Source organism: Microcaecilia unicolor, chromosome 2, assembly GCF_901765095.1.
Source record: "Microcaecilia unicolor chromosome 2, aMicUni1.1, whole genome shotgun sequence".
Taxonomy (NCBI): domain Eukaryota; kingdom Metazoa; phylum Chordata; class Amphibia; order Gymnophiona; family Siphonopidae; genus Microcaecilia; species Microcaecilia unicolor.
The window spans coordinates 369,408,046-369,428,882 of NC_044032.1; positions in this window are offsets into that span (position 1 = coordinate 369,408,046).

Below are 20,837 nucleotides of genomic sequence, written 5' to 3' on the forward strand. Positions count from 1 at the left end.
TAATATGTCTTGGTTACAACCTGCATTGTCATCAACAACCACCAAATTGCCCACTGAGAGCATCATTCATCAGCTCTCAGCATAGATACTTGTATAGATAATCTCTGCCCTTCTACAGGCCAGTGTGGTAGAATCCATGCCACCAGTGGAAGAAGGGAAGGGATTCTATTCCAGGTACTTCCTTGTGCCTAAAAAGATGGAAGGATTTTGCCCTATCCTAGACCTAAGAACCTGGTCAAAGAAAGGTTCAGGATGATTTCCCTGAGCATCCTTCTTCCCATGATTCAGGAAAAGGATTGGCTATGCTCTCTGGACTAGAAGCATGTCTATACCCACATTTTGATAATTCCCAATCACAGGAAGTATCATAGATTTTGAATAGGGAAACACCAGTACCAGTATTGCATTCTGTCATTTGGCCTCGGATCAGCTCCCAGGCTATTGACCAACTCCCGATATTCAGTGCTATTTAAAAGGCCAGGAATGGCTCCTGGCTGGTTAAATAGCACTTATGTAGCTAAGAACTAATATAAAGTGTGGCCCTATAATAAGGCTAAGGCCTCAGGTGGCAGCTCTCAGGAGTGGCATCGCAGGCAAGCCAGCCAATTATAGAATGAAAGAAATTCCAGCACAGCCAATGCCTTCAAAATGAAATTGAATAAAGAAAAAACTCAATGCTTAATCCTATAATCAAGACACTCCACTCTACTACCAATCACCCTGATCACCCCTGATGTCACAATCCCAATATGACAATCTAAAAATCCTAGGAGTAACGTTAGACAACCACCTAACGCTAGAAACTCATGCAAAAGCCATGACAAAGAAGATGTTCAACATGATGTGGGTACTGAAAAGAATAAAACCATTCCTCCCCCCAAAAACTTTCTGCAATATGGTACAATCCACAGTACTCACCCACGCTGACTACTGCAACAGCATCTTCATTGGTTGTAAAACCCAAATCTTGAAAAAACTCCAAACTGCCCAAAAAACGGCAGCCAGACTCATTTTTGGTAAATCACGATTTGAAAGTGCAACACCACTCCATGAAAAACTCCACTGGCTCCCTATCAAAAAACAAATAAACTTCAAAGTCCACACATTGATCCACAAGATCCTCCATGGAGAATCTCCAAATTACATGACCAACCTAATCGACATTCCAGCCAGGAATGGGTCCACATTTTCTTGAACATATCTCAATCTTCACCTTCCCAATTGCAAAGGTCTCAAATACAAAACCTACTACGCATCCAACTTCTCTGTTATAGGCAGCCAACTCTGGAACGCCATACCAAGATACATCCGAACAACCAACGAACATCTACCCTTCCAAAAGCTGCTGAAAACATACCTCTTCAAACAAGCCTATCTAAATAACCCAACTTAATTTACGAACCTAATCCACACCATTAACATTAACATACCTCAATCCTTCCCCCCACATCTCTTCCTCTTGTTCTTTTCTATACAACTGTGTTATTCTCTGTGATACTTTGTACCTATACATGGTGTTATCTCTGTGATACTTTGTAACCACACATTGTGTTATCTCTATGACACTTTGTACCCATACATTGTAAGCCGCACTGATCCTGCTATCGAGCGGGAAAGAGCGGGGTATACATGCTACAAATAAATAAATAAATAAATAAATAAATAAATAAATAAAAAGAACATTATAAAAGAGAGGCAAGCACAGAGCAGCAGAAGTGAGATGCAACATGTGTACATGCAGTTGTTGCTCATTGCTCTGCTCTAGCTTGCCTACCGGTACCGCTGGCTGTGCTGCCACTTCCGCTGCCACTTCCACCCCCATACAGTCTGATTGCTTTTGCTTTGGGCCCTGACCCGAGGACCGTTTCCTGCTGGCCCCAACATTTGACCACTGTCTTCTGCAGCTGCCTTCCTGATTTAACTGCTGCCTGTGAGTATCCTGAGACCTGCTCTATATATCTTCTTCTATCTCCTGCCGCCACCAGCTCTCAGCCGTGACTGCACTTCCACTTCTTCTCCTCTCCCACCACCGTAGCACGACAGGTCTCTTTTCCTTATGCGCTCTCTCCCTCCCCATGGCATGACAGGTTTCCTTACCCACTCCTCCCCCACCAGTGACACGACAGGTCTTGTTTTCTTACCCGCCCCCTCTGGCATGACAGTCTCCTTTCCTTACACCCCCCTCATGCTGCAACTACTGCTAAACACTTGGTGAAGACCCTGCAAGTTGACACGAGGCTAGGGTTACCATATGGCTCCAGAAAAAGGAGGACGGATTGAGCCAGCCGGGTTTTACTTCCATTGCTTTCAATTGCTTTCAGTGGAAGTAATTGAGCCAGCTGAGTTTTACTTCCATTGCTTTCAAAGCAATGGAAGTAAAACCGGCTGGCTCAATCCGTCCTCCTTTTTCTGGAGTCATATGGTAACCCTACACGAGGCCAAAAAGCAGAATATGATACTAGTAGTAGAGTTTCCCTCCTCAAAATCTGAGATATTTCCTATGACTAAGAAGTATTGAAATGTGGGTATAGGCATCCTTCAAGTACAGAGAGATTAGCCAATCTTTTTCCAGAATCATGGGAAGGAGAATGCCCAGGGAAATCACCCTGAACTTTTCTTTGACCAGGAATTTGTTAGGTCTAGGATGGGATGGAATCCCTCCCCTGCCCCCGTTTTCTTGGCACAAGGAAATACCTGAAATAGAATCCCTTCTCTTTGTTCCCTGGTGGAATGTGTTCAACCATGTTGGCCTGTAGACAGGCAGAGATTTCCTCTACAAGTACCTGCTTATGCTGAGAGCTAATGTAAGATGCTCTCAGTGGGCAGTTTGGTGGTTTCTGATGCCTATGAAGTCCGAAATAAAGATGGACTATTTGAAGAACCTACTAGTCAGTGTTTATAAGGGGCCAGTCAAAAACCCACCCCTTGCTTTGACTGGGGAGCCAGCTGGGTCTTCTGCAAATGGGACTGGCAATGTCAGGAGTGTTGGGGTGGGGCTGGTGGGTTGAAAGAGAAGACAGTGGAAACCTATGTCTTTGAAAGCAATAGGTTTGCTGCCTAGACCCACTCAAAAATCTTCTAGTAGAGGAGGATATAGCTGGAGACTGCCAAAAGAAGGACTGAATGGTGTCAATATGTTTCTTGATGAGGTCTGTGACCTCCTCCAATTTGTTTCCAGAAAGATTGGGCCCAATATTCAGTAGGAGTTGCTTGGTGATTTGTATAGTGGGCTTTGATCCTGGTGACCTGGGTTTGAGTCTCACTGCAGCTCCTTGTGACTCTGGACAAGTCACTTAACCCTCCATTGACCCAGGTACAAACCAAGTACTTGTACATAATAAATAAACCGCTTTGATTGTAACCATGAAAGGCGATATATCAAGTCCCATCCTCTTTCTGTCACGTCTGTGGCCGTGACCACCCTCATACTTACCCTGTTTCTGGGAGTCAGTGGCTGTGCTGGCTTCTGCTTGTCTCTGTGTCTGTCTCTGTCTTAGTTTCTCTCTGGCTCTGTGTGCTGATTGCCCTACTGAATCTCACCTGTGTGGGCTTTGCCTCTTCCAAGATGGCTGCCGCTTCCTCCTGCTTGCCAGTATCCAAGATGGCTCCCGCTGTTCCTTCCTATGGGATGACTGCTTTGTGTGTCAAGCCTCTGTTTGGTTGCAAGGTGATTGCTGCACCTGTGGCTCTGGTGTTGAGGGGCTTTATTAGTGACTTGGAAACTACAGTCCTGGCCTTTGCATTGCCATTTCCTCCGCAGTGCCTTAGGTCCCGAGGTTAGTGTGCTGTTAGCACCGTTTGCTTTCCTTGTCTTTTGCTCTGTGGGTTTTCTGCCCTTCTGTGTTTATTGTTCTGTGGGCTTCCAGCCCTTCTGTGTTATTTGCTCTGTGGGTCTCCTACCCTTCTGTGGGTTTTCAGCCCTTCTGTGTTTATCGCTTGTGGGTTTCCAGCCCTTCTGTGTTTATAGCTCTGTAGGGTTTCAGCTCTTCTGTGTTTATTGCTCTGTGGGTCTCCTACCCTTCTGTGGGTTTTCAGCCCTTCTGTGTTTATCGCTTGTGGGTTTCCAGCCCTTCTGTGTTTATGGCTCTGTAGGGTTTCAGCCCTTCTGTGTTTATTGCTCTGTGGGTCTCCTACCCTTCTGTGGGTTTTCAGCCCTTCTGTGTTTATCGCTTGTAGGGTTTCAGCCCTTCTGTGTTTATTGCTCTATGGGTTTCCTACCCTTCTGTGTCTAGCTCTGCTAGTTCTCTGTGTTTGTTTCCTGTGTATGACTTGTAGCTTGGGCACAGCTTTGTTGTTAGCTGGTGTATAGCTTTACTAAGTCTTCTGAGTTTGCTCTGTGTCTGTTTCCAGTGCATGACTTGTTAGCTTGGGCACTGCTTTGTTGTTAGCTGGTGTATAGCTTTTCTAAGTCTCCTGAGTTTGCTCTGTGTATGTTCCTGTGTATGACTGGTTGCCTGGGTATAGCGTTCCTATTAGCCTGGGTACAGTCTACTAGTCATTGTGTTGATTCCTGCTGACTGCCAGAACCCGGACAGTTCCTGCTTGTCTGCCTTGCCTTCACCTAGGTGCCAGGGGGCACTCCTGGATCTTCATTCCTGCTGTTCCTGTAAGTCCTACCGGCTGCCAGAACCTGAGGGCTCAACCCGAGGGGGAAGGCAGTCAAGTGTAGGTGAAGCCTAGGTCCAGGGTGTTCCAGTTCCGCTCCAGTGTGTTCCAGTCCAGCGGGTTTCACTCCTGTATGTTCCTGTCCAGTAGGGCCACTCCAGTGTGTCCAGTCCAGCGGGCCCCACTCCAGTGCGCACCTGTCCGGTGCGTTCCAGTTCCGAGTATTCCAGTGTAGAACTCCAGTCCGGAGTTCCGGTCCAGTCTTGTCTTATCTCTACCTTGTAGGTGATCTTGCCTGCCACTGCCGCTCCACGGTAGTGGTCCAAGGACTCACGAAACCAGTGCTCCCGGGGAAGAAGCCTGACAGTGTGCCAAGGTCCTCGTGCACGTGACACTTTCCTTTCCTAAATAGTGGTTAACAGGCTAATCGCTAACATTCATCTCAAGATAGCTGGTTAACTCTGCAATATTAGCATTTAGGGGGAGATTCTATATATGGCAACTAAACATAAACTTTTGTCTGATCCAGCCCTGAAGGCTACTCCTGAAGCAGCAGCTGAAAGAAAGCGTCTCTGGTGGCGTCTGGTCCGCCATAGCCCAGTTTCTGACATGAATCCTGCTATCTCGCTCTGTGAGTACCGCCTCAGACTCCTGGAGGAGCCAGCTCTGTGGGATACTCCAGAAGCTGAGGCCGAAAGAAGACGCCGGGGAATTCCTCCGCTCTGGTCTCCTCAGCAGAGCAGCCTGCGGTACCATAGCGGTTTAGTTCTTATTCGGGATTCCAGTCCACCGGCGCTGAGTCCAGTCCAAGGAGAGTTTCAAGTGGAGCCTTCAATTCCGGTTCGAGTGAAGCCGCCAGTTAAGCCTCTGAGTTCGTTCCGAGGGACGGTCCTGACCAGGTCTCTGAGGACGGGCCGAGTGAGGCGTCGGACCAAGCCCCTGACCCCAGTTCAAGTAGCGCGGCCGCTTAAGAGCCTGAGTCCAGTCCAGGGGATGCTTCATACTGAACCTCCAATTCAAGTCCAAGTAACGATGCCACTTAAGGCTCCGAGGCCAGTCCGAGGGAGGCTTTCGATGGAGCCTCAGATTCCTATGCAAGTGGCGCTCCAGGTCGAGCCTCCAGTCCTCGTTCAAGTGGCACGCCCTTTGAAGTCTCCGAGTCCAGTCCGAGGGAAGCCTTCGATGGAGCCTCAGATTCCTGTGCAAGTGGCGCTTCGGGTCCAGTCTCCAGTTCTTGTTCAAGTGACCCGTCCAGTCAAGCCACTGAGTCCCGTTCGAGGGGGGCTTCTAACCAAGCCTCCGATGCCAGTCCACAGGGTGGTTCAGGTGGCACCTCCGCTTCCAGTCCAGAGGGCACCTCCTATCAAGCTCCTAAGGCCAGTTCGAGTGGTGCTTCAGACCGAGCCTCAGTTAAAGTCCAGTTCGCGGGGCGCTCCCAGCCAAGCTCCTGAGTCCAGTTTGAGGGGCCCTGCCAGTCAAGACTCTGATTCCAGTCCGGGTCCCAGTCCCGGTTCAACTTCTGTTCCAAGTTCCAGTTCCAGCCAAGATGCTGAATCTGGATCGAGTTGTAGTTCCAGTCAAGATGCTGAATCTGCACCGAGTGCAGAGGTCAGCCAAGATATTGAGTCTGCTCTTGAGGATGAGATGACGTTCCAAGAGGACTATGAGAGACCTTGTTTTGATTCAGCCTGGGAGAAGACCTCCGAAGCAATAGCTGAGAGAAGGTGTGTTCAACGGCTTGGGGCCCGGAGAAACCCTTTTTCTGCATTTCAGCCTGCTAGCATGCTCTGGGGATACCAGGGCCGTCTCCTCTTGAACCCTGCTCGGCAGACGCCGCCTGAAGCTAATGTTAGAGAGACGTCCCAGTCCGGCCAGAGGGGTGCGTCCAGCCCTGCAGCTGAATCTCTTCCAAGTTCCAGTTCCAGCCAAGATGCTGAGTCTGTTCCAAGTTCCAGTTGCAGCCAAGATGCTGACCCTGCTCCGAGCTCCAGTTCCAGCCAAGATGCTGAGTCCGTTCCAAGTTCCACTTCCAGCCAAGATGCTGACCCTGCTCCAAGCTCCAGTTCCAGCCAAGATGCTGAGTCTGTTCCAAGTTCCAGTTCCAGCCAAGATGCTGACCCTGCTCCGAGCTCCAGTTCCAGCCAAGATGCTGACCCTGCTCCGAGCTCCAGTTCCAGCCAAGATGCTGAGTCCGTTCCTAGTTCCACTTCCAGCCAAGATGCTGAGCCTGCTCTGAGTTCCAGTTCCAGTCAAGCTTCTGACGCCCGCCTGGGTCCCAGGCCCGGTTTGCTTTTTGACTCTAGTCCGGGTCCCAGTCCCGGTTTGCTTCCTGAGTTCAGTCTGGGTTTCCTCGGAGAAGGGTGCCTTTTGAATGTGGTTCCTCTTGATGCATCCAAGTTCCTGAGTTGGCCCAGCGGTGATTGGAAGGAGCCTCCTGTTGACAAGTTCCGCTCCTGTCGGCCAGTTTTGAACTTCTTTGTGACTTCCAGTCCAGTGATCCATGTCTGGGGGTTGAAACCGATCAGAAGGTTTCACCACAGTTACCCCTGGACACCTGACCTCCTCAGGGAGACCGAGAGGGGGGTCTTGAGGAGGGGGTACTGTCACGTCTGTGGCCGTGACCACCCTCATACTTACCCTGTTTCTGGGAGTCAGTGGCTGTGCTGGCTTCTGCTTGTCTCTGTGTCTGTCTCTGTCTTAGTTTCTCTCTGGCTCTGTGTGCTGATTGCCCTACTGAATCTCACCTGTGTGGGCTTTGCCTCTTCCAAGATGGCTGCCGCTTCCTCCTGCTTGCCAGTATCCAAGATGGCTCCCGCTGTTCCTTCCTATGGGATGACTGCTTTGTGTGTCAAGCCTCTGTTTGGTTGCAAGGTGATTGCTGCACCTGTGGCTCTGGTGTTGAGGGGCTTTATTAGTGACTTGGAAACTACAGTCCTGGCCTTTGCATTGCCATTTCCTCCGCAGTGCCTTAGGTCCCGAGGTTAGTGTGCTGTTAGCACCGTTTGCTTTCCTTGTCTTTTGCTCTGTGGGTTTTCTGCCCTTCTGTGTTTATTGTTCTGTGGGCTTCCAGCCCTTCTGTGTTATTTGCTCTGTGGGTCTCCTACCCTTCTGTGGGTTTTCAGCCCTTCTGTGTTTATCGCTTGTGGGTTTCCAGCCCTTCTGTGTTTATAGCTCTGTAGGGTTTCAGCTCTTCTGTGTTTATTGCTCTGTGGGTCTCCTACCCTTCTGTGGGTTTCAGCCCTTCTGTGTTTATCGCTTGTGGGTTTCCAGCCCTTCTGTGTTTATGGCTCTGTAGGGTTTCAGCCCTTCTGTGTTTATTGCTCTGTGGGTCTCCTACCCTTCTGTGGGTTTTCAGCCCTTCTGTGTTTATCGCTTGTAGGGTTTCAGCCCTTCTGTGTTTATTGCTCTATGGGTTTCCTACCTTCTGTGTCTAGCTCTGCTAGTTCTCTGTGTTTGTTTCCTGTGTATGACTTGTAGCTTGGGCACAGCTTTGTTGTTAGCTGGTGTATAGCTTTACTAAGTCTTCTGAGTTTGCTCTGTGTCTGTTTCCAGTGCATGACTTGTTAGCTTGGGCACTGCTTTGTTGTTAGCTGGTGTATAGCTTTTCTAAGTCTCCTGAGTTTGCTCTGTGTATGTTCCTGTGTATGACTGGTTGCCTGGGTATAGCGTTCCTATTAGCCTGGGTACAGTCTACTAGTCATTGTGTTGATTCCTGCTGACTGCCAGAACCCGGACAGTTCCTGCTTGTCTGCCTTGCCTTCACCTAGGTGCCAGGGGGCACTCCTGGATCTTCATTCCTGCTGTTCCTGTAAGTCCTACCGGCTGCCAGAACCTGAGGGCTCAACCCGAGGGGGAAGGCAGTCAAGTGTAGGTGAAGCCTAGGTCCAGGGTGTTCCAGTTCCGCTCCAGTGTGTTCCAGTCCAGCGGGTTTCACTCCTGTATGTTCCTGTCCAGTAGGGCCACTCCAGTGTGTCCAGTCCAGCGGGCCCCACTCCAGTGCGCACCTGTCCGGTGCGTTCCAGTTCCGAGTATTCCAGTGTAGAACTCCAGTCCGGAGTTCCGGTCCAGTCTTGTCTTATCTCTACCTTGTAGGTGATCTTGCCTGCCACTGCCGCTCCACGGTAGTGGTCCAAGGACTCACGAAACCAGTGCTCCCGGGGAAGAAGCCTGACAGTGTGCCAAGGTCCTCGTGCACGTGACACTTTCCTTTCCTAAATAGTGGTTAACAGGCTAATCGCTAACATTCATCTCAAGATAGCTGGTTAACTCTGCAATATTAGCATTTAGGGGGAGATTCTATATATGGCAACTAAACAATCAGCTAAGCTGTTAAGATTCCATTCCATTAAAGGAATCCTTTGTGTTTATCCCATGGATTCTCCTGAGGGAGGGCATGTCAAGCATCCACCACCCTCTCAGTGAAAAAGTACTTCCTGATGTTACTTCTAAGTTGACCCCTGCTTCAATTCATGTCCTCCAGTTCTACCCGCTTACCCCTCTCTGGAAAAGGTTTGTTTGCATATTAATACCTAGCAGTATTTAAAATGACTGATTTAGCAAAGTGTAGAGTTAGTCTGATATTATTCAGCATCCCAGTTAAGAGGTTATGGAAAGCATGAAAGCTGGATTGTTGCAGATGGAGAAACTGAGTCTTGTCTAAGAAATTAATTGCAGATAAATGATTTTCTCTGCGAGTTTAGCAAGAAAGGGAGGTGTGAAATAGGACTTAAATTATCTGATAAAAGAAGGTCAAGGTGAGGTTTCCTGAGATGAGGATAGATGACTGTCTGCCTCCAGATATCAGAAATGAATTCAGTGGAGAAACTAGCTTGAAGAATTGAAAGTATAGAAGAACTGAAGAGATCTTTATAATATAGTGGGCTGGAATGGAATCAAAATAGGAAGAGGTTGTTTTATAAGTTAAGACTTATTCTATAATCAGAGAAGTAATCAGGGGCCTTAGCTAAATAGGACCAATTTTCAGCCAGTTACCACTCTAATATGACAGCACATGCCAATTTGCATGTTAACTGTATGCAGTGTTAGGAGGCAGAAACAGAGTGGGTTACAGGTTGAGAAAGGATGTGGACTGCACATTGTATTAGCACACAGTACTTACCATGTGCTGTCAAAAGGAAGCTCTAAGTGCATCCATGCTAATTCTTAATATGAGCTAAAGAACTTATCTGTATGGTAACTGCAGGTGGCATGCACAGATAATGCACAACAATTGCGCTTACAGTACATTACGTTTTGCAGTTAAAAAGGCTCCTTAGAAATAAAAACATATTCCTAACCTAGAACGAGGGTTCTCAACCAAGTCCTCAGGACACACCTAGCCAGCCAGGTTTTCATGATATCCACAATGAACATGCATGAAACAAATGTGCATACAATGGAGAGAGTGCACGCAAATTTATCTAATGCATATTCATTGTGGATATCATAAACACCAGACTGCCTTAATGTGTCCCAAGGAATGGGTTGAGAACCCCTGACCTAGATCAGAGGTGAGTTGTGTTCATTAGGGGCCCTTTTACTAAGGCATGCCTAAAAGTGGCCTGCTGGTGTAGGTGCGTGTTTTGGATGCGCGCTGGTCCATTTCCTCAGCGTGCCTGGAAAAAAGGCATTTTTTTGTGCCAGAAAATGGACATGTGGCAAAATTAAAACCAGTGCACGTACATTTTTGGCCTGAGACAGTACCTTCGCCCATTGATAGCGGTAAGGTCTCATGCGCTAAATGGGTGGTAAACATTCAACATGTGTAAACTGCCAATTACTGCCGGGTAAGCGCCACACGGAAGAAAAGAGAAAATATTTTCTACAGTGTGTTTTGGGCACACACCAAAAATGGAATTACCACCTGGGTCACATGGTAGCCAGGCAGTAGTTCCAATTTGACACGTGTTGGATGCACTGAGGCATCTACACGCCTTATAGTACAAGGGCCCCTTAGTGAGGAATTGCATGCTATGGATGTAGTTTTTGCAGTGTCCAATTAGTTTAATTCTAAGCTAGTAGCCTTCTATGAAAATGATTTTTTTTGAGATGATAGAAGCAACAGTTGAATGTCACTCAAGGTCATGGTGAAATGTATGAAATACCAGTAAATCATTTTAATGTAGATAGTTCTGCTCAAAACTGAACTTTAGTAGAAAAATTACATCAGGCACCTAGATACAAATGGGCTGGAAGCAATTACTGTGCCAATTAAACAATTCAGGTGCACATTTAAATTTACCATACTATGGTATCATCAAAAGCTTAAAAGATACATCAAAAATAATGCAGTGTCAAAGAGATTTTCTCATATAACATTTTCTGTGTTCTAAAAACAAGATGAGTAATAGACATTCAATAAAATCATACCTTGTATGAATGCTACAAACACAATGTCTACTTATGGATGTGGTCCTTGATTCTTCTAAGTGTGAGCTTCAAATGTTGAGATAAAAAAAAGCAAAATTCTCAGCCTGTGCTATTCTCCCAGAAACATAGCTTTAACCAAATCATATTATGATTAACTCTTTTGTTTTTCCCAGTCTATTCTCAGTTAGAGCTTAAAAATATAGGTTCATCAAAAGAAAAGTGCTGATCTATGTCTCTTTACAACAGAATGCTTACTAAAATGTAAATTTCTTTTATAATAACTCAGTTTGGAGATAATAAAAAGAAAATATACAGACAAAAATCAGCCAAGTCAGGACCTTAAAAATGTGTAATCAAAACCACTTAGCAAAAATTCAAATAAAAATAACCAAATCTTAAGGAAGGCATTTAGAGGAGGTATATGTAGAATGTAGAAACATGGCACAATATTCATTACATTCCATTGCTTCTTATATTCTGCAACTATCCATAGAGTTCAGTGCATATATCATAAGGAAGAGTAAACAGGTAGACTCTGCAAATTTACAGTTTTAAGCAATCGTTAGACCACACTTGCTAACAAATTAATAAAACATTTACCTCCCTGTTTACTAAGCCGCGCTAGCTACTGGTGGTATGCTAATGCTGACACAGTCCATTCAATTGAATAAGCTGTATCAGCGTTGCTGGGTGGCATCCGCAAACTTAGTAAACAAGGGGGTTCATAATTAAATCAAGATTTTGACACTACCATTATTAATAATTAACTAAACTGAACAGCCTGTTAAAAATTTCTTTTAAAAGAACGTTTTTTAATAATTTCCTAATTTTTTAATAATTTTGGGTCTTTCTCAAATGAACTGGAAGTGAATTCCAGATTACTGGAGTTTAATATACTAGGCTGGTGTAAAAAATATTTCAGCCTACTAGGATTGGGATAATGATGTAATAGATTATCACATAGGTCACTTCCTTTAGCATAATCTGGACCCAGTTTGACAAACAGATCAGAGCCAAACCATAGAGAATCTTATAAACCATTGTGCATTGAACTATGCCACATACAAAACGTAAAGGGACGATCCGAGGGATTCCCCTACCTTCTAGGACGTCCACGCCGGTAAGATTGGGCCTGGAGCGCTTCTTCCCCGCTGTTTCCCGAGGAAGCGGAGTGGAGTCCTTAGCGGATGAAGCGGCTCTCCCGCTGGATATTGAAACATCTCTTTCCCCACCAAGCTCTACGACACCGCCCTGCCCTGCAACCAATGCGAGTTGAGCGGGGTTTTCTTCGGAACCCGGAAAGGGTGAATCTGAAGAGCCCAGAGGGGAGCCTGATATCAAAAGCTGCGGGAGAGACAGAGGTGAACCTGGGTAAGATCTGGCTGAAGTTACTCGAAATGGAGAAAACCCTGAGACAATCTTCAGAAGAGGTAAAGATTTTGAATTCACATGTGCAGGAAGTGAAGAACTCTTTGGATATGGTAAAACAAGATTTTTTTACAAAAATTGAGGCCTTGCAAAGAGAGACTAAGCAAACAGAAGAATTTAAAGTGGCTGTGATTAAAGACAATATGGAAATAAGAAGGAAGATAGAACAAGTGGAGAATTCTAATAGGAGATCATATCTCTGTATATTTAATGTAGCAGGGGGTTAAAGAGGGGAAGGAAAAAAATAATAAAAATATTTTGAATACTTACCTGGGCTCCAGGACGTTCGCGGGGTTTTGAGGCCCTGGTTTGGGCCGGTGGGGGGCTGGAAGCGCTGCAGGGAGGCAGCGCTGAAGTTTTGGCTCCCGGGGACGTTTGGGCACGTCTCAGGGAGTGAAGAGGAGGTCCGGGACGTGTTGGGCCGGGTTCGGAGGCCCCACGATGAGTTTCGGGGTCCGGGAGCCATGGAGCGCGTTCCCGGACCTGAAGAGGGGAACCGGAGACCGGAAGAGCGCTGCAGGAGGCAGCGCGGAAGTTTCTGGCTGGGGGGAAGCGCCGGAGTGGTTTTTTAAAAAAAAGAAGATGGCCGGCGAGTAAAGAACGTCGGCGCGAGTGTGCATGAGGCGGCGCGCCTCATGCACGAATCGGCGATGCGCATCAGCGAAAAAAACTCCGTGTAGGCCGAAGCCGGGGGCTAAATTTTGGGCCCGGCCACGGAGGTTTTTTTGTTTTTCCTCCGTTTTGGAAGAGGGATCACCGGGATCGGAACCAGCGGGGGTCTTCGCGAAAGAGGAAATTCTAATTTCAGGTAAGGGGTCGTTTGACCCGAAATTTTAATTTATTGAATTTTAAATTGTGGAAATAGCGTTTTTTATTTTTAAAAAATCGGGGTTTTGGGTTTTTTAACTTTGGTTTTCAGTTTTGGGGTCGGGGAATTTTTGGGGATTTTTGTGGTGGGTTAGATTTTGAATTTGCATATTTTAAGTGGGAGTTTTTGATAGGGTGCTGTTAGAAGGGGTTCTGAAGGGGTTAATTTTTTTTATTCGACGGGGTAGGTTTAGAGGGGGAGTTTGAATTTTTGGGATATTTTTTGAATTTTTGGGGGATTTTTAAAAGGGGATTTGGGGGGAAAATAGTGTGGTATGGTTTAGAAAGGGTTAAATTTAAATTTTGAAATTACTGCTAGTTAGGGAATAAAAGTGTTATTGGGGATGGGAATTTTGGGGTATATTGGAAGTTGTTTAGTTGGGTTTTTATTTTAATTATTGATTTCCCCATTATTTTCTATGGGAAATCAGTAATTAAAATGGGGATTTAGCACTGCTGGCCAAGATTCCGCCGGTCAGCAGTGAAGCTCGGAATGTTAAGGGAGAGGGCTGATTGGTTGGGAAGGGCTTGGAATGGCACCGAAAGCTCCGTATCCTTGGATACGGAGTCGTTGGCGGTTGGCAGAAGGAGTTGGGATCTGGTGAGGAGAGGGTGTGTTTTGGAGTGGCTGGTGGAGATAGGTGATTTGAGGGTGAGTGGTGTGGATTTGAGTTGGAAGAAGGGAGTGAGTGGTCAGGAGGAAAGTGAATAAATAAGGATTGGGTGTTAAAGAGTGAATTAATGCTGGTGGGGCTGATTTGTATATATAGGGAGTTGAATGTGAATGTTAGGGTTACTGGGGGGGGGGGAAGGAGTGATTGTGGGGTGTTGTGTTGGGTTCCGGTTGATCACCTGATCGCTCCTTTATTAGTTTAGGGTCCATAATAAAATAAGGTTAGGTTTTTTTAGATTAGGGAATTATAGTTATATTTGTTTAAAAGTTAAATAGAACCAAAGTTTTGATCGTGTAAGAAAGTAGTGTCATTAAGTGGGGGTATTTACAAGGGAGAGAGGGTCTTGCCTCCTTTTTGGTTTTTAAGGGTGAGGTTAGAGCGAAGACGTGCTGGAGGAGTGAAGCTGAGAACACGGGCCCCCACGCAAGAAAGACTACCGACCAGCTAAAAGGAGCGTAAGGAAAAGACTGCATTGCTGCATCCGTTTAGAAAAACGGGACTTTTAAAAAGGGAAAAGAACAAAAAAAAGGGGGGGAAAAATAGAATATAATATAAAAATAAATACTTACCTGGTTCTAGGGAAGGTGGGTCCGATATCCCTGTAAAACATAAACATCACACAAAGAATCAAAATCCTTATACGAACACAATTCTGGAAAAGAAATTGAATAATTTATTTGGATATTGTAAAGTATAAGAATAGAGGTTAAACATAAGAATACTTATCTGAGACTGGGGGATGTGGAGAGAAAACCTGTGAAAGGAATAGAGAAATAAAATTACCTAGTTGTTTTACATTATAAATTTTATTAAATGTTATGCAAAAGGTTACATCTGTTTAAAATAAATTCTTAATCATTTGAAATTTTATATGGTGAATTGGTGATTTGTGCTCTCAAGGAGTGGGAAAATCTTGAAATTAGTTTATATTCCTCTCTTGCTTCAGAAGCAGGGGACGAGGTTAGTGACTGTTGTCTGCTCCTCACTCCTGGGAACTGGTTCCTGAAGAGCCGTCACGACTACTTCCATCAGGCTTACCAGGGTCCAGTTTATTTACACCATCCCGGGCGTGAGGGCCGACTAACATTAACTTTCTTAAATTGTTGGGTGTATCCCGAAATGTTATGTTCTGTAGATTTCTGAAAGAAAATTTGAATTTTCCTCAAGAAGTTTTTCCCCCATTGAATAAGATTTATTATATACCTAGTACAATGAAAAAAGTAGAGGGAGAAAATTCAATAAATTTATGTCACAGCCATTTTGGAGCAATCAATTGAAGACGTCACTGAAAGAGGGACGTTGATAGTGTCATTTGCTTTTCAGCAGGACTTGAATTCAATAATGCGCCTTTACTTTAAATCAACTATCCGTATGTTTGCTGGCCAGAAAATCTGGCTTTACCCTGATGTGACTAAGACTACTGAGGAAAAGAGAAAATAGTTTCTCTCTATGAGGTCAAAAATTTTGAAATTAGGGGGTTCTTTCCTCCTTGCATACCCCTGTAAATGTGTCGTTAGGCTAAATCAGATAAAATATGTATATTATATACCTGATCAGCTTAAGACCTTCCTAGAAGCAAAACAGCGTTAGAGACAAGTTGTATGGGAATAACGGCACCATAATTTTCCTCTTTAATTTTGTTTGAAATGTATGTATACTTCACTAATTCCTATCTCCCCCCTCCCTATTGAGATCTAATGAAGCCAAATTGTATTAAATATGTGGGAGAAGAATGTTTTTCTGTATTAATACTTGAATTTGTATTTAATGGCTGTATTACACTTAACAGCATTATATATCTGTATAAGTATATAAAAATTAATAAAAATTATAAATCATAAACCATTGTGCAAGTTTGAATCTGAGCTTGTGCCTTCCCTGGCAACCAGTGGAGGTCCAGTAGCAAAGGAGAAACTCTTATCATTTTTATGGGCTGAAAAGATTAAGCGTGCAGCAATATTTTGAACAGTTTAGACCAAGTGAAGCCGGCGAAATGCTCGTTAGAGCCAGCCTTCTTTTTTCCATTATCGGCCGAAGCTGGCCATCTCATAACCATGCCCACGTTCCGCCTTCTATGCCCTTCCGAAATGCCCCCTTTAACTTTGGCCGGCTCTGCGAAGGAAAGCAGTTGGAGCCGGCCAAAATCGGCTTTCGATTATACCGATTTGGCCGGCTTCAGGAGATGGCCGGCCATCTCCCGATTTGTGTCGGAAGATGGCCGGCCATCTCCTTCGAAAATAAGCAGGATAGTAACATAGTAGATGACAGCATAGAAAGACCTGAATGGTCCATCCAGTCTGCCCAACAAGATAAACTCATATGTGCTACTTTTTGTGCATACCTGACCTTGATTTGTATCTGCCATTTTCAGGTCACAGACCGTAGAAGTCTTCCCAGCACTAGCCCCACCTCCCAACCACTAGCCCCGCCTCCCACCACCAGCTCTGCCACCCAATCTCCACTAAGCTTCTGAGGATCCATTCCTTCTGAACAGGATTCCTTTATGTTTATCCCACGCATGTTTGAATTCTGTTTCCGTTTTCCTCTCCACCACCTCCCGCGGGAGGGCATTCCAAGTTAGTTGCTGTTGAGACTTGGAAGGAGGAGGAAGTGCTGCCAGAGGCTCTGCAGGCTTCCAGGGGGAAGGGAGTGAGGCCTAGCTCCTTCCCCAGAAATGAGGAAGGTCCCTGGGGAGCGGTCCTCAGGAAAGCCCCAGGCCAGGGGGTCTCCTGGGGCCAGGGACCAGAAGGCCAGGAGAAGTAGTTCCCTCTCTGGCAGGGCTCCAGAGAGGAGGGAAAGGAGCCCTGTGGATCGAAGAGTGCAGGCTTCCACGGGAGGAACCCAGACCGGTACCCCCCTCACAGTGGCACGCCATCTAGCAGGTGAGGGGGGGAGAGAGCTGGGGGAGGCCCCAGAGAACAGCAGATCGGAGGAGAGAGAGGAGAGAGCAGAGGTAATGGAGATCTGCCGGGAGGCCCTACCGGTGTCAGAGGAGGAGGACAGTGACTCCTCAGAGGAGGAAGATTTCACAGACTATAGTCAGGATCCAGAGGACCCGACCAGTGGCCTGATTCAAATGGTGAGAAAGATAAAAAGCACAGAAAAAGAGGTGGTAGAGTTGGGGAAACGGGTTAAAATGGCAAAAGCCCTGTGCAAACTAGCCCCAGTGGAGCACCGCAAGACTTATACAAAGGAGGTAACCCGTTTACTCAAGCTTCTTCAAAAGAAAGAACATTTGCTGGGGGCATTGAAAAAGGGCCCTGGGAACCCTCTGAGAGAAGTTTACATCAACAGAGAAAGAATGGCCTTGGGGGGAAAAGCCCTGACAACCTTCAAACAGTCACAACAGCAAACAGAGAAGGAGAGTAGGAGCTCAGACCTTGGACCCCAGAACACCCAGGGGCCAGAGGAGCTTCCTGGGCCCAGTACCCAAAAGACATTACAGTATATGCAGTACCTTGCTAGTCAGTCTCTGGCAGCTTCTGGAGCAAGCAGGACTGGAGGTGGGGCTGGAGAGGCATCCTCGTTAAGGGAACCTGAGGTTGGAAAAACTGAACAGGAAAAAAGTTTTAAAACCCAGACTTTTCATCTGGTAGAAACAGGGGCTGGAAGTTCAGGAGAGAGACTCTTTTCTACACCAGTGATGGTGGAAGCAGAACTGAAAAACTTACTTGAGCAAGAAGCAAGAGGTCAGCAGAGGCAGTTGCAGCCACAGGTTTTGTGCCCATTGCCTGCAGCAGGAGTTGAGAGCAGCAAACAAACACTGACTCCATTGCAGCTGGGGAGGCCCCGCCCATGCAGCACTGAGGGGCTGGAGGTCACGGCCAGGCAGGCTGCAGCACTGCCAAAGACTGAGAATGCTGAGGTTTTAGCAGAGGAAAACCTGGTGACAGAGAGTGCTGCAGCTGGACAAACAGCAGGTGAAAAGGAGGGGTTCTCAATGAAGAAAGCACAGGAGGATCAGGAGTGTTTGCAACAAACCGGCCTGGCAGCAGAGGCTCCAGCCAATCGGGCTGTGGGAGCAGGAAAGACTGCAGAACAGCTACAAATGCTGGCAGGTGAAATAGCTGCAGCGCCAGAAGATTCCCCATGTGTGAGAGGGCAGGCACTTCTGGAGTGTGGGAAGCCTCATCCGCTTGGCGAAACAGCGGGGCTGGAGGATCCGACGGAGCAGAACGTTGGAGGAAAAAGGGACCCGGTCCAGCGAGCAGGTTTTGGGCGGGAGGGAGGGGTACTTGCCTTGCCATGCGCACCAGAAGTAAACGTAACTGGTGGTACTGGGGATTCTGATTCCGGCCAGACAGCGGGGTGGTTGGTTCTGGGGGGAGGGGTTGATTTGACGGGAGGGGGGCAGGGGCACCGGGAGGGGACCGGTTATATAGGGGAACCTGCTCTCAAAGTTCATACGGACCAAATCGATGGGGAGACAGGCAGGGTTTCTGTTGCAGGAGGCATTGAACTGATGGACACTGTGACTGCAGGGGATACGAGTGCTCGGGGGGTGAGGGGTGCAGGGGACCAAGGTTTGCTGGTTGAAGGGGTACAAGGCATGTTGGGGGGAGGGATAGGGAGGGAGGCTGAGAAACGGGGAAGGCTAGAGAAGGAGGATATGATGCATCAGGAGCGGGGGGGTCCCCGCGCTGGAGAAGGGGGGGGGACGGTGGGGGGGGGGGGTCCGTCCTTTGCGGCGGTGGTGGGTGGAGGAGGCGGGCGCAGGGGAACTAGGGGGGTAGGGGGCAGCGGGGAAGGATGGGGAGGGGGGTGGGGGGGGAGGCCAGGTTCCCAAAAGGAGGAATGTGGTACAATTGAAATGGGTGGGGGAGGGGGGGATGCCAAGCAGGGATGCAGTCCTGAGATTGGTCCTTGGTCTAGGATTCCTCCCAGAGGACCTCTATGCCTGTATTCATCCGGTGAATATACCAGAATACGATATCAGCTTTCTAACCCAGCGAGGCATGGAGGTCTTTTGGGAGAGATACGAAGGGGTACGGGGGAGAGGGGACTGGAAGAACTACCGGGCCGTACCGATTAGCAGACCCGACCTGGTGCAGGTAACCCTTCTGGTTCGAAATGAGTCTCTATCAGGGGCGGACCTGGCCTTCTGGCTACAACGGTACGCAGAATTGCGTACCCCCTTGTCCAAACTCCCGGACCCCAGTAGGGTGTGGGCTGGAGGTTGGGGTGCGCAGGTTAGGCTGAGGCAGGCAGGGCATGTCACCCAGCACATTCCCTCCTCGGCGTTCATCGGCAGGGATCGGATTCTCTGCTTTTATAAGGGGCAGCCACGGCAGTGTCACAAGTGCGGGTCGTTTAGACATTTTAGTATGTCATGCCCGGTTGTGCAGTGTGGAAAGTGCGGGTCTAAGGAGCATCCCACGGAGTCCTGTATGTCTATTCGGTGCAACCTGTGTGGGGGTCTGGGGCATGCATTTCGAGCCTGCCCTTGGGCCTCCCATAATGGGGGTGAGGAGGAGATAGATAGGGATGGTTCAGGTCAGGGGGAGGGGGGAGGGGAAGCAGACCATGATCAGGTTCCCGGGGCGGGGGGAAAGGGTCCAGGGAAGGACAGGGACAGGTAGAGGGGGGGGGGCTTGGGGGAGGGTCGGAAGCGGCAGGAAGGGGAGGATGAGGGTTGGACGCGGGTGTCCAAGAAACAGCGAAGAGGAAAGGGGGGAAGGGGGGTGGGAATGGGGATAGAAGTAGGGAATAGATTCAGGGGTTTGGAAGAGGAGGGAGGGGTTGAGGAACTGGCTGGTGAGGAGGTAGAGGATGGGGGTAGCCGGCAGGATGGGTTGGGAGGTAGGGGAGAAGGAGTGAGGGGAACAGCGGGTAAGAGGAAAGAGAAACGGGGGGGGGAGGGTTTTGAGGGACAAAGAGGGGGGAAGGGTAGGGGGGGAGGTGGGTGGATCGGGGAGGTGACAGCTGATGCAGGGAGGGCGGGAGAGGAAAGGAAGGTAAGAAAGGATGTAGTAATGCAGGCCCGTGAGGGGAGGGAGGAAGGGTCGGAGGCGGGATTGATGGGAAGGGTGGAAGAAGAGGAGGTAGTAGGGGTGGAAGAGGGAGGAGAGGAGGGGGGCAGGTCGGTTGATGATCCCCAGGGAGGGAGGGAGGTGGGTGAAGACAAAAGAAGATAGGGAGGAAGAAAGCAAGGGTGGGGGAAGGGATGTTTAAGCTAGGGGTCCGGGATTGGGCGGAGGAGGAAGAAGAGGGTGGAGGGGAAGGGACCACGGATGATGGTGTGGAGAGAAGGGAAGGCAGCCAGGAAGGTGGGGGGTGTGGTAGCGAGGACTGATGGCGGGACTGCTATTGGTGTTCGCCACACTTAATGTGGCTAGTGTCGCCTCCCAGAGGGCAAGAAGCTTGGCATTTGATGGCCTCTCTGCTGTGGAGGCGGACTGTTTCCTCCTCCAGGAGACCCGGTTGCAGACGCTGGAGGACATCCGGCGGGCAAAGAGGGCCTGGAGATGGGAACCCTCTATCTGGGGTCTGGCCGGGGAGAGGTATGGGGGGATAGGCATCCTCTTTAAAACCAATAAAGTAGAGATTCAGAGGGTGGTGGAGCTGGGTATTGGTAGGTGTTTGGTGTTGGACGTAATATTGCGGGGGGTGGCCTTGCGGGTGATTAATGTGTATGGACCGCAAAGCAAACAGGGAAGGTCTGCATTGTTCAACAAAATTAAGCCTTACCTATACACTTCAAGGCAGTTGGTGTGGGGAGGAGACTTCAACACTATCTTACGGAAAGAGGATAGTGGGGGGCGGGCACCACAAGTACGTTATGATGGGGTTCGACTAGCGGGGATTATGAAAGGAGCAGGGCTGGTGGATGTACATATTGCACTTGGTGGTGGGAATCAGGGTTTCACCTTTTCACGGGGCACCTGTAGGAGCAGA